The sequence below is a fragment of the Eptatretus burgeri genome, chromosome 1 (assembly GCF_056783735.1).
Source record: "Eptatretus burgeri isolate ZD-2024b chromosome 1, Ebu_testis_v1, whole genome shotgun sequence".
Lineage (NCBI taxonomy): Eukaryota > Metazoa > Chordata > Myxini > Myxiniformes > Myxinidae > Eptatretus > Eptatretus burgeri.
In genome coordinates this window covers 43,290,436-43,304,579 of record NC_140961.1, presented here as the reverse complement: position 1 = coordinate 43,304,579, position 14,144 = coordinate 43,290,436, and the positions used below count along the sequence as shown (strand labels likewise).

At 43.3% G+C, this 14,144-nt stretch overlaps 1 pseudogene; it reads left to right on the top strand.

Annotated features, from left to right (window-relative positions):
• Window positions 1–9,956: 9,956 nt before the first annotated feature.
• LOC147034349 (signal recognition particle RNA) lies at window positions 9,957–10,097 on the top strand (annotated as a pseudogene).
• Window positions 10,098–14,144: the final 4,047 nt, after the last annotated feature.

Below are 14,144 nucleotides of genomic sequence, written 5' to 3'. Positions count from 1 at the left end.
TTGTTGAAAAAGCCCCATAAAAAATTAGCCGCGAAGAACTTCGAACAATGGTGAAAAGATGTCTCCTACCCGTGGACACGTGGACGCAAGGACGATCCATCATAACCCACACCCTCCCCCTCACACTCACCTACTACTGCCAACATGAACAAACTACTACTAATACTAATACTAATACTGATACTGATACTGATACTGTTACTGCTGACATGGACATCGACTCAAAAAGGACTCAAACACTGTTGGGTTCCCCTTTTATGAGCAGCATTTTTATATACCAATTCCCAAAACCGCTGGGAACATGTCTTTATATGGCAGTTGTAAGCTAGAAACACGTTCATTTATTTTTTTTTGTCGACCGGAAGACGTCATTGGAATACGTCTACATACGTCGATGTGTGTTGGGACTACGTAAAGAATTGGTTCAAAGCACGTCAAACATAAGTTAGAAATAAGTTTCGCGTAAAAAAGACATTACCGCGACGTGTTTCGACTTATGAGTAGCTTGTAAGTAGCCTTTGTGGACGTGTGTAAGCGTCCGCATATCGTGTGTAAAACTTATCCCCATCGCATGCGGAACGTGTGTCATACGCCGAGTACGTCGTAAAATTTTGAACATGTTTAAAATTTCTTGACGTACTCGACTTACTACGACGTATGATAGCGTACTTTAGCGTTGTACTCACGTATACCAAACTTACTCATACCGTATTTGACGTGCCCCAACGTTTTAGAAACATTTTTCTTAGGTCGGCATACGCTGGCAAGATCGCCAAGGTGTGACCACGATGTTGACACTTCCATTTCTATGGCAGTTATGATTCGAATCGTTGTGCGTCAGCCTTTTAATAGGCTACGTCACGACATCGTCGGCGATGCATGCAACGCGCTATGCCTAAGTTAGACTATCGTTGGGCATCGGTTGTGTAGGCCGACAACAGGTTCAGCATTCTTTGGTATAAGTTATCTATAACACAACGAAACGTTCTGTGTCCGTTACCAATGCGTTATACATAAGACCAAGTCGCTATGAATACGTCCGAATCTTAAAAAAAAAAAACCTTAAAAAGTTCAACGTAAGCCAGCGTTTTACATACATTTTAATACGTTGCCATCGCTGGCTAAAACGTCAAGGTGTGACCGGGCCTTTAGGAAAGCAGGACCAGCATATCCAAGGCAGAATGATCTGGTCTGAATCTGAATTGTGATCCGAGATAAGGCTGTTTGAGAAAAGTAAGGATTTTATGTCCACTGCGATGATGGATTTCATGACCTTGCTGATGATCGGAAGTAAGCTGATAGGTCTGTAGTTAAATGCATCAGGTTTTGTACTTTGAGTGGTATGCCGTACTGTGATGACTTCGTCCAACCCACCTTTCTATTTGTTTATGGAATGTAGTGGTGTTGGTTGAGTTCCAAGCAGATGGAACATTATCTAAGGCATATGATAAGGTGAAAAGAGCAGAAAGGAGATGTGGAAGAGCAGCAGAGTAGGTTTTTAGGACACGTGAGCTGATGCCATCCAGTACAGTTTCAGAATCAGTCGAGGATTGCCAGAAACTTCTCCACCTTCTCAGCTGGAATAGGCATAGAGTCCAGGTGCAGTTAGGTAAGACAGGGAAGGGTGGGTACCGAGAGTGAGGGGTTTTGGACACAAAATTTGGAAGCAAATACAGAATTGAGGTCGTTGGCCTCCTCACGAGCGCAGTCGGCTGTCGTGCCATTTGAAGAGAGGGAAGGGATGGAAGCGGATCAAACACCAGAGACAGACTTAACAAGGTGCTAACAGGTTTTCGAGGAGGAGACAAGTTTGAAAGTTCAATCTTGAGATTGGACGGATGTTGTTTTCTGGCTCTCCGGAGAGTACACACATATACTTGTTGTGGACATTGTGGAATGATCTGAGGTTGCCTTCAGTTGGATTTGCCTTCCAATAATCGTAGATAAGTTAATACCTCCTAATATGTTAATCGGAATTCACATAAAAGTGTAATCATATCACCGAACATCTTTGTTACTGATGTTATATCTCCAACCTCCACCGAGAGCCATATATCGTGTTGGAAAGGCAAATGGTGAATGCTTGGCTCGGCCGATGCGACATGAAGCCGCGTCTAATAGAAACTTATTTAAACCGTAAAAATTCCCTCTTTCCCAGGAGAGATGTCATCACATCTGGACTCTTACATGGAGAATAAATTAAATTAGCCACTCAAGACATAAAGATCAGTGAAGATCTCGACGTAATCTCATTGTTTCTGCCATTCCTTAGATATAAACCAATTACTGTTGTAACAGGAGCATCAACATCACAATCATCATGGTGTGGTCTGAGAGTGAGAGCGAGAGTACACGATGGAAGAAATGGAACCTGAATGGAATTGATCGGACAAGAAAGAGTGGAATTCGCCTGGAGAGCCATTTTAACTCTTGAGTAGAAGAAGAAGAAGAAAAAAAATCCAACGTGTTGGAGGAAACAGAAGAAGAGATTGTGGGGAAAAGATGACGTTTTTTTAAGGGCCCTTGAAGGAGGGTGATGGCTGTTTGGTTCATTGCATACTTTAAATGCATGCCTTTGCTACGCTCATAAGGATGTGCAATGTCACTGAAACCCGAGGAATCTCGATCCTGCATGGTTGGCTAATCAAGGCTCCTTTGCACAATGGAAAAGCATAAAGCATGGTTTGCTATCTCTCCGGGTACTCTCACATCAAACAGGGTTGTTCCTCGAGGCCAAAGCTGGAATGTATGGACTCGAATGAACCTGTGAGCTTCGATTTTGGAGACATTTGCACGGAAATGAGAAAGTCTCATCACACTCCTGACACCAAAAAGCGGACGAAGGAAGGATTTCTATATTTTGACAAACACAAGGTAACCTGGGAATATTGAATAGTGAGATGCCAATAAGAGCACACGATGAATCGAATTGAGCACGCGCAGGGAACGCGTGACACGAGCAAATTTGTGCCGTAAATTAACTTTGGGGGGAGGAGGGGGCTTTAAGGAGTAGGCGGATGGCACAATGAATTCTCAAAAATGTGTTGACGATTCCTCTTTCTCCTTCTCTATCTTCTGCGAGAGAAGAACAAATGCCCTTACTCGTAAAACCAGTGACGACGCCAGCCCAGGGTCCGCCGGTGGATGGGCCAGGTGCATACTCTCAGCGCCCATCCTAATGGAGACGCCAGAAAGCAAACACATCTTTGGACAATTCTCGGCGATGCTCTTCCCAGCATTCCTTTGCTTGGCAGGCAGTCGGTCCGGGGGATGCGACAGACGTGGATGCTCTGTTGTGCTGTCGGATATTTCCTCCATTCGTGCCAGTTTCTCGGCTCGGCTACGGCTCGTTACGTCCTCTCTTGGACAGCGGCTGTCCTAACTCTTAATAAATTATAACATTATGGCGCTGGGGAAGAAGAGGCAACTAGCACGTATTTTTAGCACCAAGAAGTGTTTTGCACTTGAGCTCTTGCGTCGACCTCTCCTCAACGGACAATTTTTGTCTTCACGTAATGCAATCTCAGTTTATAGAGCGAATGGAATCACGTTCGTGCAATATGTGTAATTCCATTATGGATTTCGATACATTGTATAGCAATCCTGTTACCCAGTTCGCTTGTTCTCAACCAAGTGCTTGTGAATCGCGATTTATTAGCAAGAGTGCCAAGCAGTGTGGGAAGAGGGGAAACGCAACCCCCAAAAGGCCTTCAAGGGCTCGTTCTAGCTTGCTTGGAGCTCATTTAAAATGTAAAGGAAGCTTCATCACATTATATTTACGTCATAAAGGCTTTTTACGTCATAAAGGCTTTTACGCAAGTAAAATGACATGCAGAGACAGCAAGTAAACACAATGTTTGACATTCTCACGGGTTGGCTGAATCGCCAGAAGGTACACAAGCTCGTGTAGTCTGGGTTCAATCACGACCCAGCTCGTGGGGCAACTTAGCTAAATATAGCATAACAATTGTGCATTTTGTGAGGAAAGCACCAAATTTGGCACACTAGTAGCCTATCATATTATGAACAGATTTGGATATTGGGCCATCTCAAAATTTTTGATGTCAGTGGAAAATGGCTGCCACAGCCATCAGCGGCTGAATTTGAGATGGCCCAATGTCCAAATCTGTTCATAATATGAAAGGCTACTTGTGTGCCAAATTTGGTGCTTTCCTCACAAAATGCACAATTGTTATACTAAGTTGCCCCACTAAGCTATAAACTGCCATTCCAGTGTTTCACAGGTAGGGTGATTTATAAATGTGTGGGCCTTACCTCGGATGAACGTGAAACCTGGCGTCCCATCTGCCAGCATTAGTTGGTGGACGTTGAAGATCATGTGGTGTCTTTCGTAATAAGGAGGTGAGCCATCACCGGCACCATCATCAAATTCTCAAATTCCTGCCCTCACCTATCGAGGGCATTACATTAGTGGCACACAGACACCCTCAACCAATGATGCCCACTTTGAAAGAAGAAGCAAAAATGCTAACCAGTGGTGGTGGTCGTATGGCAGCTTAGCTGCCAGGGTAGCTATCATTTCTTGAAGCGCGACTGTGTCGTTGATGCAGTGCCCCTCTACCAGTACACACACTGGAACTGGTACTCATTTCACCAACCTCGGAAAGATGACAGGCTGAGTCAACCCCCTGGTATTAATTCAGCAGCCAACAGGGCTTGAACTCAGGACCCTAGGATCCGAAGCCACCACCCTAACCACAGAGCCAACACCAGGAACAGGGCTTGACTCAGGACCCTATGATCCCAAGCCACCACCCTAACCACTGAGCCAACACCAGGAACAGGGCTTGAACTCAGGACCCTATGGTCCCAAGCCACCACCCTAACCACTGAGCCAACACCAGGCTTACATGCTAACCAGTGACGCGCTGTGTAGGAAACAATACAACAACAGGATTGGACGGATTTGTCCTTGAAACATACATTGATATTACTTAGTGTCCAATTGCTATTCACGTTTAAAAAAAATTAATGATATTTCCTAGTTTCTGCATTCTGATGCCCTGAATTCAGGTCAGTACATGCAGAAGCTTCTCCATGAGAGTTACACACTGTGTATAAAAGTACTCACCTGCGCATCACAGAGCATACATACTTCCAGCTCCCCCAAGCTTTTGCCTCGATATGCGCACCTGCTATAGGTTCCAACTATTGGACTCTCAGGACACTCCTCGGGATACCGGGAATACGCCGGTGTGCTCCTAATTAAAGGAAAAGCAAAATTAGATGAATTAGGATTCTAATGATGGTGAGTTGCCTGGCTGCTCACTCAGTTGGAAAGGCTGAGCCTTGGGTCAGCTCCGCCATACGGCTCCATGGAATAGTGTGGTGTCGATGCCCACTGATAAATCTCACCTCATCATGAGATGCAAGATCAAAAGCTAAAGCCACTGTGTCTGAAATGGTGTGTGTGTGTGTGTGTGTGTGTGTGTGTGTGTGTGTGTGTCATAACTGCTATTTATAATGTGGGGATCATGCTACAAGGTGGTGCTGAATGTTACAGGCAAAGACCCTAGTTATCAAAAAAACCATCGTTAAACATTGATGTATTTATGAGTTCTATAAGACGGAGATCCTCCGATGACTGTGTTTGCTCATTGCTCACCAGGTGGGTCTTTTCCCAATCCAAGGTAGATCCATACTGCTATTCTATCCATCGGAGCAGCATGAGTTAACAGGTGCAGGATTTGGGTCAAATCCATCGGTTCCTGGGCTCAAGATTCCAGCCAGCGTGTGCTTTTCTCCATCTACTCAAGCGAAATACATTTGAAATTTAAATTGCATGCGCATTGCTTCTCTCTAAAGGGAAATCGAAAGGTGGGGCGAGTGTACGATGATGGTGAGGAGGAAGGATAAACGGCCTTGAGAGACACTGACTTGCTTTTGAGGTTTCGATGGAAGCAAATTGTTGGCAGAGCCGTGTGGCACCGGTGGTTCGTTTGACACTCCAAGGATGTTCCAAGGACATCCGACAGATGGAAAGTTTAGTCTTGTGCTATGGGCGGGATGTTGTGGCTTTACAAGGCGTGAGCAATGCTTCCCGCAGATTACAAACTAATACATATGATTTGTAGAACTCGGGAATGCAATCAACAAGCATGAGTGCTCAAAATTCCTCCATTTTCAACACCGATTGTTCTCTTCCTCTCCGAGCTCTATCTACACACCTGCATCAACCTCACGCTCCAAGTTCAACTTCTCAGAACGCATACCACACTAATTGCACACACACACACACACACACACACACACACACACACACACACACACACACACACACACACACACACACACACACACTCTTTCAGATGCCATTTTCACAAACTTAACCTGTCAAATTGCGTGCCCTTCATAAACCTGAAACCTGTCTAATAATCACCTTTTCTGCACACATCAGCTGTCATACATCATGCCCTTCATTGGTACTACTTATCACACTCACCTTCTCACGCATTCACTATACCTGTCAGACTCCACGTTCTCATGTCCTTACCTATTGAACTAATAAGAAGTTGGACCCTCCCACGATGAAGCTGAGTCGATGGGTCTACCACTTTCATATTGCAGACAGGTCGGTGGTCTCTCTGTCTACTACCGCCTAGTTTTTGGTCTTGTACCCTCTGCTCTTTCCCTGCTTCCCACCCAGGTTTCTGCTTGGTGTACCCAGGTCGACTCTCAACCCCCTTCTGGTTAAACTCTCAAAATCCAGAATCACTGCTCACCTCCATTCGATTTTGGTTCAGGTCCGGATTGCAGATCCAGCCCATCAGTGGGACACACAATGTAAACTGTTCTGCCTGGAGGAGGTATATGCTCTCCTGAGTGCCATTCAGTTCACAGTTCATCACTCTCTCCCCCTCTGTCCTCATTCTTCCCCCCATCCGTTACTTCACCAAGTCTCCCTATATTTTGTCCCTCAACCCTGCTGTAGATTTTGCCTCCCCCCACCCCTCTTTCTACTGCTGGGTTATTGTCTTTACATACCCCTATCCTGAACTTTTGTTCTGTTACATCCTGATCCGTTCTCTGTTCCAGCTTCTCCACAAGCCTCAACATTGTAGACAAAAGTAAACTCAATTTTGCCCACACACCACCCAGGATGGCCTTTGACGTCAGACTGAATCTTGCCAACTGTCGATTCAGGTGGCAGCTGGGGTGTTACCATTGTAATCGGTCGAGGGACATTGGCTACCTGGGCATACACCTGTTATATATATTCTTAATCAGCTTTGCATGCATAGCCCATAACATGATACCACTCATTTTAGTGTACCGACTTATCAAATTCAATCTCAAACATATTCAACTGAGACATTCACCTTCTCACACTACCTCTCACACCCACTTTCCCACATGCGACATTGCACCACCCAATCCAGTTATCATAGGGTCCTGATACACGTAAACACCATCTCGCACATCCGTAAAGATCTCATTTCATGATCCTCCGCATTCATGTGACCATGACACACCATGCCCCATTTGTGTGGTAGTCCATGGTATTACCCTGTGGAGCTCTCTCCTCACTCTGCAACTTCCCTTCAACACACACCAAGGACATGTTTGGTTAAGCAAACTGCCAAGTGATTACATTGAAGGGAGTAGTACTCTCTTAAACCATTCTTCATTTGTGGGGAGTGGAGAGGGAGTGAAAAGCGGGTAGGCAGTCATAACTCCAACTACACAAGGACGCCACACCCTTACTTTTTGACCCTTTGAGAAACAAAATGTCTGGTGGGAAGCTTGTGAACCTGGCCTACATATACACATTACACAGGATATGTGTGCAAACACATATGAGAGTGCCAAGTATACAAAATGACTAATAAAAAATAATCGTCCATTATATAATAACAGACAAATACAAGTATAACAAGAAAAAGAGCAATCAGAGATTGCAGACCCTCATCAGGACTTGTTTTATGTAGTGTTTGTGGTGTGTATTTTGTGTGGTGTTTGTGTAGTTTTGTGTGGTGTCTGTGCACTGGTGTTTTACGTAATGAATAATAGACAAATTAGAACTGCCACATTATAACTGCTGTCAGTGATAACCGGGCACCAAGACGTTCCACTTTGATGCAACCCCACTTTGATCGGACACCTGACCATGACCCATGATGTTTATTATTATTCAATTGAATTTAGAATGAGATTAAAATAAATTCAATTCAAATCAAATGGAAGACCAAATAGGTACAGTCCTGCATTGGAGTCATCAGAAGGAACCCAAACAAGCAAAAAGCAAAGATGAAGTCATTAGGGGGAACCGGGATAGGATTTGGGTTTCAGCTGCTACTCCTTTACTCTCAAAACCATCCAGGCACAGCCAAGTGAGCCTTATTCAAATAATAATAATAATAATAATAATAATAATAATAATAATAATAATAATAAAGCCTGATCAAAAAAATCAAATAACTCTGGCTGCCAGACCATGCATCCGATCAGGTTAAAATTAAATATATATATATATATATATATATATAAATAAATATACTGTACATATATCTTACTCATTACTACTCGATCATAATTGTGAAGTTTCACATCGATTGATGAAACGGTTCAAGAGAAATAATTTTTTTAAGGTTTTTGCTCAATCCAATATGGCTGTCAGATCATGTGACCTATCAATTATTCATGAATACCCTGGTATCCCCAAGACTTGGAGAACATTTGTGTGACGTTTCCCCTCGATCTATCTGGCTGTTCCGGAGAAGAAGATTTTTTTATGGATTTTAGGGTAAATCCAATATGGCTGCCAAACCATGTGACCTATGACATCATATGTGTGAACATTTTGTTCCTCATGGAGAGTCGGTCATCTGTGTAAATTTCACCTCGATCTGTCCAGCCATTTCAGAGAAGATTTTTGAAGGTTAAAAAAAACAAACAAAAAAATTGGCTGCCAAATCACATGACCGATGATGTCATCAATTCTTTTTTTTCTGTGCACCAATTTACCCCTAGATGACCTCAACATTTTTCATCCTGATCAGATGCAGCGTTCTATGTATGTAATTATGACGTCACAACGAAGGCACCTATGACATCATTGAAAAAAAAATCACATATTCCCCATGTGGAGTACTTGCCAGATGCCAAGTTACATTTTTTTGCATGGAGCGGTTTCAGAGATTCAGAGGTCCAAAATCTTTCCTTTTTACAATATAGCTGCTGCACCATGTGACCTATGGCGTCATAGTTATCATAAAAAAACATTCTATATGAGTAGTCGCTCCTGTGGTGAAAACTTCGGCTCAATCTGACAAGCGGTTCATGAGAAAAACACTCATATTCTGTGCGGACAAACAAACAGAAGAAAAAACAAGCTCGAATGAGCTAAGATCCTCGTCCTCTTAATGACGACGTCATAAAAATGAATATGACGTCATTGTGATGTATCAGGTTTGCGATAAATTATCTGTGCTAATGCCCAGCTTGATTCCTGCAAACAAAATTCAAACAGCTTGCCTCGTTTCGGAGATAATGGTATAGGCGATTTCCATTAGCGGCGATATTATGACGTTAACTTTTTTTCTCGGAAGAATTTCCAAAATCGGAGATGGTTACTGCCTGCGCGTGGGCTTTCTGCATACACATGGCAAGTTTCACGAAGATCACGAAGTTTCCCGACTTAACTCTGGGTTGTGAAACAAAAAATGTCAAAAAATAGGAATGACGTCATAAAAATTGATACTACGTCATAGTGATGCATCATATGTGCGGCCATTCATCTCTGCTAATGCTCTGTTCGATTCCCGCAAACAGAATTCAAAAAGCTTTCCGAGTTTCGGAGAATTTTTTTCAGGCGATTTCCAGTAGCAGAGATATTTTGATGTCATAACTTTTTTTCTCGGAGGAATTTTCAAAATCGGAGATGGTTACTGTCTGCGAAGGATATTTTTTTTACATATATGTGCCAAGTTTCAGTTACCGGGCGTAGTGGCGTGCGCCTGTAATCCGGCTACTCGGAGGCTTGGGTTGGAGGATCGCTTGAGGACAGGAGATCTGCACTGGGCCGTGCTATGAGAGGGTGTAGAGCAGCCTGGAATCATGGCGAAATCCAATCCTTATCCCTGTGTCGTAAGAGGTGACCAGGGTTGCGTCAGGAAGGGCATCCGGCGTAAAACCTGTGCCAAATCAGAATGTGGATCATAACGGATGATCCGCTGTGGCGACTCCTAACGGGAGCAGCTAAAAGACGAACAACAACATGCCAAGTTTCATGAAGTTTCGATGAAAACTGTAGGCTGTGAAACAAATGAAACAAAAAACAAAAAGTCATAAAAATTGATATGACGTCATAGTGATGTATCATATGTGCGGTAATTCATCTCTGCTAATGCCCTGTTCGATTCCCGCAAACAGAATTCAAAAATCTTGCCTAGTTTCGGAGATAATTTTTTAGGCGATTTCCATTAGCGGAGATATTTTGACATCATAACTTTTTTTCTCGGAGGAATTTTCAACATCGGAGAAGGTTACTCTCCGCGCAGGGTATTTTTACATATATATGCCAAGTTTCAGGAAGTTTCCATGAAAACTGTAGGCTGTGAAACAAAAAAGTCCACAAGAACAACAACGTGAGTAAGACTTAGAGATCCTCCACGAGGATCTAAAAAAACAGACAAATGAAAAATCACTCATAGAGTGACACGGCGAAACGGAACAGCATTCGGTCGAGTACATTCCTCACCAGGCTGAACAGTTTACGATTTGTATCCTACTGATAGGTAATCCCACTTCACCAAAATCGAATCGACTTGTTCTTGTCACCTAACCAACTTTTCCACCTAGTTTTGTCAACACTCGTCCACAACTTTTTGAGATGTCATGCGAAACATAGTTTTGGCCCCATCTCTCAATGGTGAAGAAGCAGTTAAAAATTAAATAATTATCCTATCCAGATCTTCACCATAATTGAATAAATTCTTGCTCGTGGCATCTCATCCTGTCGACCACGTTTCGTCGGAATCCAACGGTAAAGTTTTGAGATATTGTGTTATATATCGTTTTTGGCCCTCTTTCTCAATGGTGAAGAATCACTTGAAAGATTCTCAAATCCGGATTCGGATCTTACCATAATTAAACGTTGCCATCCTTAGCCGGTCAGCACACAAAAAAAATTCAGAACGATTGCTTGAAAACTGTGGTCAAACATCATATGACAAACAAACAGACAGACAAAAACTAGAGACCAACACACTCAGCAAAAAAGAAACATTTTCACCAAGTAACAAACAAACCGACAAACAAAGAAACGAACCCAAATGCAATACCTCTCCTCTGGCGAGGGTAATCATACTTTCAATGACACTGAGTAACTATAGCAACATTGTCGATTGTTCAGGTTTACTAAACCAATTGTAATCTATCCTTTTCGGAGCTGAACCTTGCATTGCACACCCGAGAGCCGCCATTTTCGAAAGGAGTTCTCTCGGTGAGGTTGTCGTCACATGAGGCCATTGATGTTATTCATCAAAACTCGCTGACAATGTACACGATTATCCTGTCTTGGACATGTGTGCACAATATACGGTACAAAACGGGGGAGGTGGGGATAAGTCTTTGAGGAATGTCCCCTGATGATACTTGGTGCTGAAAGCTGAGTATTTTCTGTAATTTATGAACAACATGCACTCGTGCTGTGCAAGCGGCGCTTTCTTTTATTCATGAATGCGGTGCAGTTGTGATGCTGTGGCTTTCTGAGGTTAAAATCATTCAAAAAGGTGTAACGATGTATTAGAAATGAGGGACAAGGTGTTGGGTGATGATACAGGGAAAACCCTCATTGGATAAATCATTGCAAATAAAGGGGAACCAAGAAGAATAAGAAGAATCAATGGCCATCAGGCTCATCTTACCCACCAATAACCATCCAAATTGTGCCATTTGTTACATACTAAGCACGCAAGTATCCAAAGGCTGAACAATAATATAGCCAACACCGTCCTCAACTAGGTCCGGATACTGAGGTTATACCACATACAGCATTTAAATTTACAACTACTTTGTAATTTAAGTTATTTATTATTAGAAGCAGAAGATTTTAAAACTTTGTGGAAAATCATTCTCTTCTCCATCAATCCAAGTCTGGTGTTGGCTTAACGGTAAAGGTGGCTGGCTTAGGATCCATAAAGTCTTGAGTTCAAGCCCCTGGGTTCAATTGAATTAACAGCAGGTGGGTTGACTCAGCCTGGCATCCTTCTGAGGTGGGCAAAAATAAATACCTGTTTACTCTTCATTAAGGTGCACTGCATCAGTTGCACAGCCGTGGCCCCAGAAAATGATACAACCAAGCAGCCACAGACTGCATACAAATAAATAAATAATCCATAAACCCAACCACCCCATCTCCCCACCCCACTCATCTCCACCCAGACCAAGTGGAAGGAAACCTGCATGGAGTGAACAGTCAGTTGGTGTGTGACGTCTGGAAAGAGATCAACCAGCGACTCATGAAATGGCTATATCGATTGAAGCATTCTCTTGTTTCGATTTTATCTGCTCTTTTACCTTGGAATTTCTCTTAATTTTACCGTCTCGTCTGCTGAAACTCCTTTGAGATTGTAATACGCCTTTCAGGAGTAGGACATTGTGTTCCAGTACCCTGGCCAAGTTCCTGCCCAAAACTTTTGGGAGACAGCATCAGTGGCAAAGTCACATCCCACTAATGAATGACGTGATGGAGCTGGCAGCACAGCAGAGAGGATTGCACATTAGCCTCTAACTCCAAGCCATCTAGCCTGGGTTTTAATCCCAACCCAACTATAACTGTCATCCTGGTGTTTCACATGCAGGACAATGTATCTATATCTGGTGTGTGTGTGTGTGTGTGTGTGTGTGTGTGTGTGTGTGTGTGTGTGTGTGTGTGTGTGTGTGTGTGTGTGTGTGTGTGTGTGTGTGTGTGTGTGTGTGTCTCCATAACTCCAAAACCATGAAACGTTGCACAAATACAAAGAAAACCCCAAGGTAGTGCACGAATGAAAATTGGGTGTTTGGGTTCATTTAACCACCCCTTTTTGCAGACAATTAAAGGCTTACCTCCATGAAAGGCTTATCCTTGGTCAGCCCAACTTCAGCTCGCACGGGTCTTAGCCACCATATTGATTTGGCCTCCTCAAACTTGCCTTGCCTTGGATTGCCTTGGAAGCGGACACAACTTTTTAAAAACTGTTCGGAGGATTACATTGAGGGAAGAAACGATTCAACAATGTGCAGAAAGTGTAACTTCATTGAGCACAACGAAAATAATTAAACAACAGGATTTCCGCACTCCACAAGGTGTTTTTGCAAGCCATGGCGATATAGTCCAAAGGGGTCCCTTTTTTTCAGCAATTATGTTTGCAGTTTGATTTTTCACCATTTTATGTGATCTGCTTTCATTATATATTAAAATTAATATACTAAGAGTTCCTGCAATATATTGTCATGGAGCTGGCGGTCCAGGTTAAACCCCCCGACCCAAATTGTGGTGATGGGTGGTTAACACCACCAGCCCGGATCGCCGAGCGGTCTTTTTTCCTTAATAGGAGGCGGACACATTGATACTCAGAGATTATAACGCGTGCAGGAGGGGTGGGGTGCAATGGTGGCATGGCGGAGGCACAGATGGATGCACAGGGGTGCTCATACTTGAACTTCATGATAAATACATGGACACAGGAACTTAAAATAAACACAGGAATTTAATGAAAATAGACAAATATTTATAAAGGACAATAATCCGAATATCATAATACGTGAGGGAAATTCATCCTAAGGTCTAAATTGAGGTGCCTCCACACACAGATTTTAATACAGACAAGGGGAGATGAAATCGAAGAACATCCTTCCTTTACTCTGGTACTTAGCTTGGTCCAGAGATGGTCTTTATGGAACATGGAATCGAGGCAATTGGTCCTGCATGCGTAGACGCGTGCAAACTAGCGCCAAGTCGCTCTCTCTCAGCGGGACAAACGTACTTCAGGCAATTCATGAGCGGTATTCAACATCAAGGCTCAGAGACCCCATGCAGCATAAAATGGCGCTGTCCCCTTTGGTGACTGACATACACGAGGCTTCGAGGCCCGTCTCATATGACCAGCGAAGAGTCGATGACCAGCGTCTCGCTTCACCAC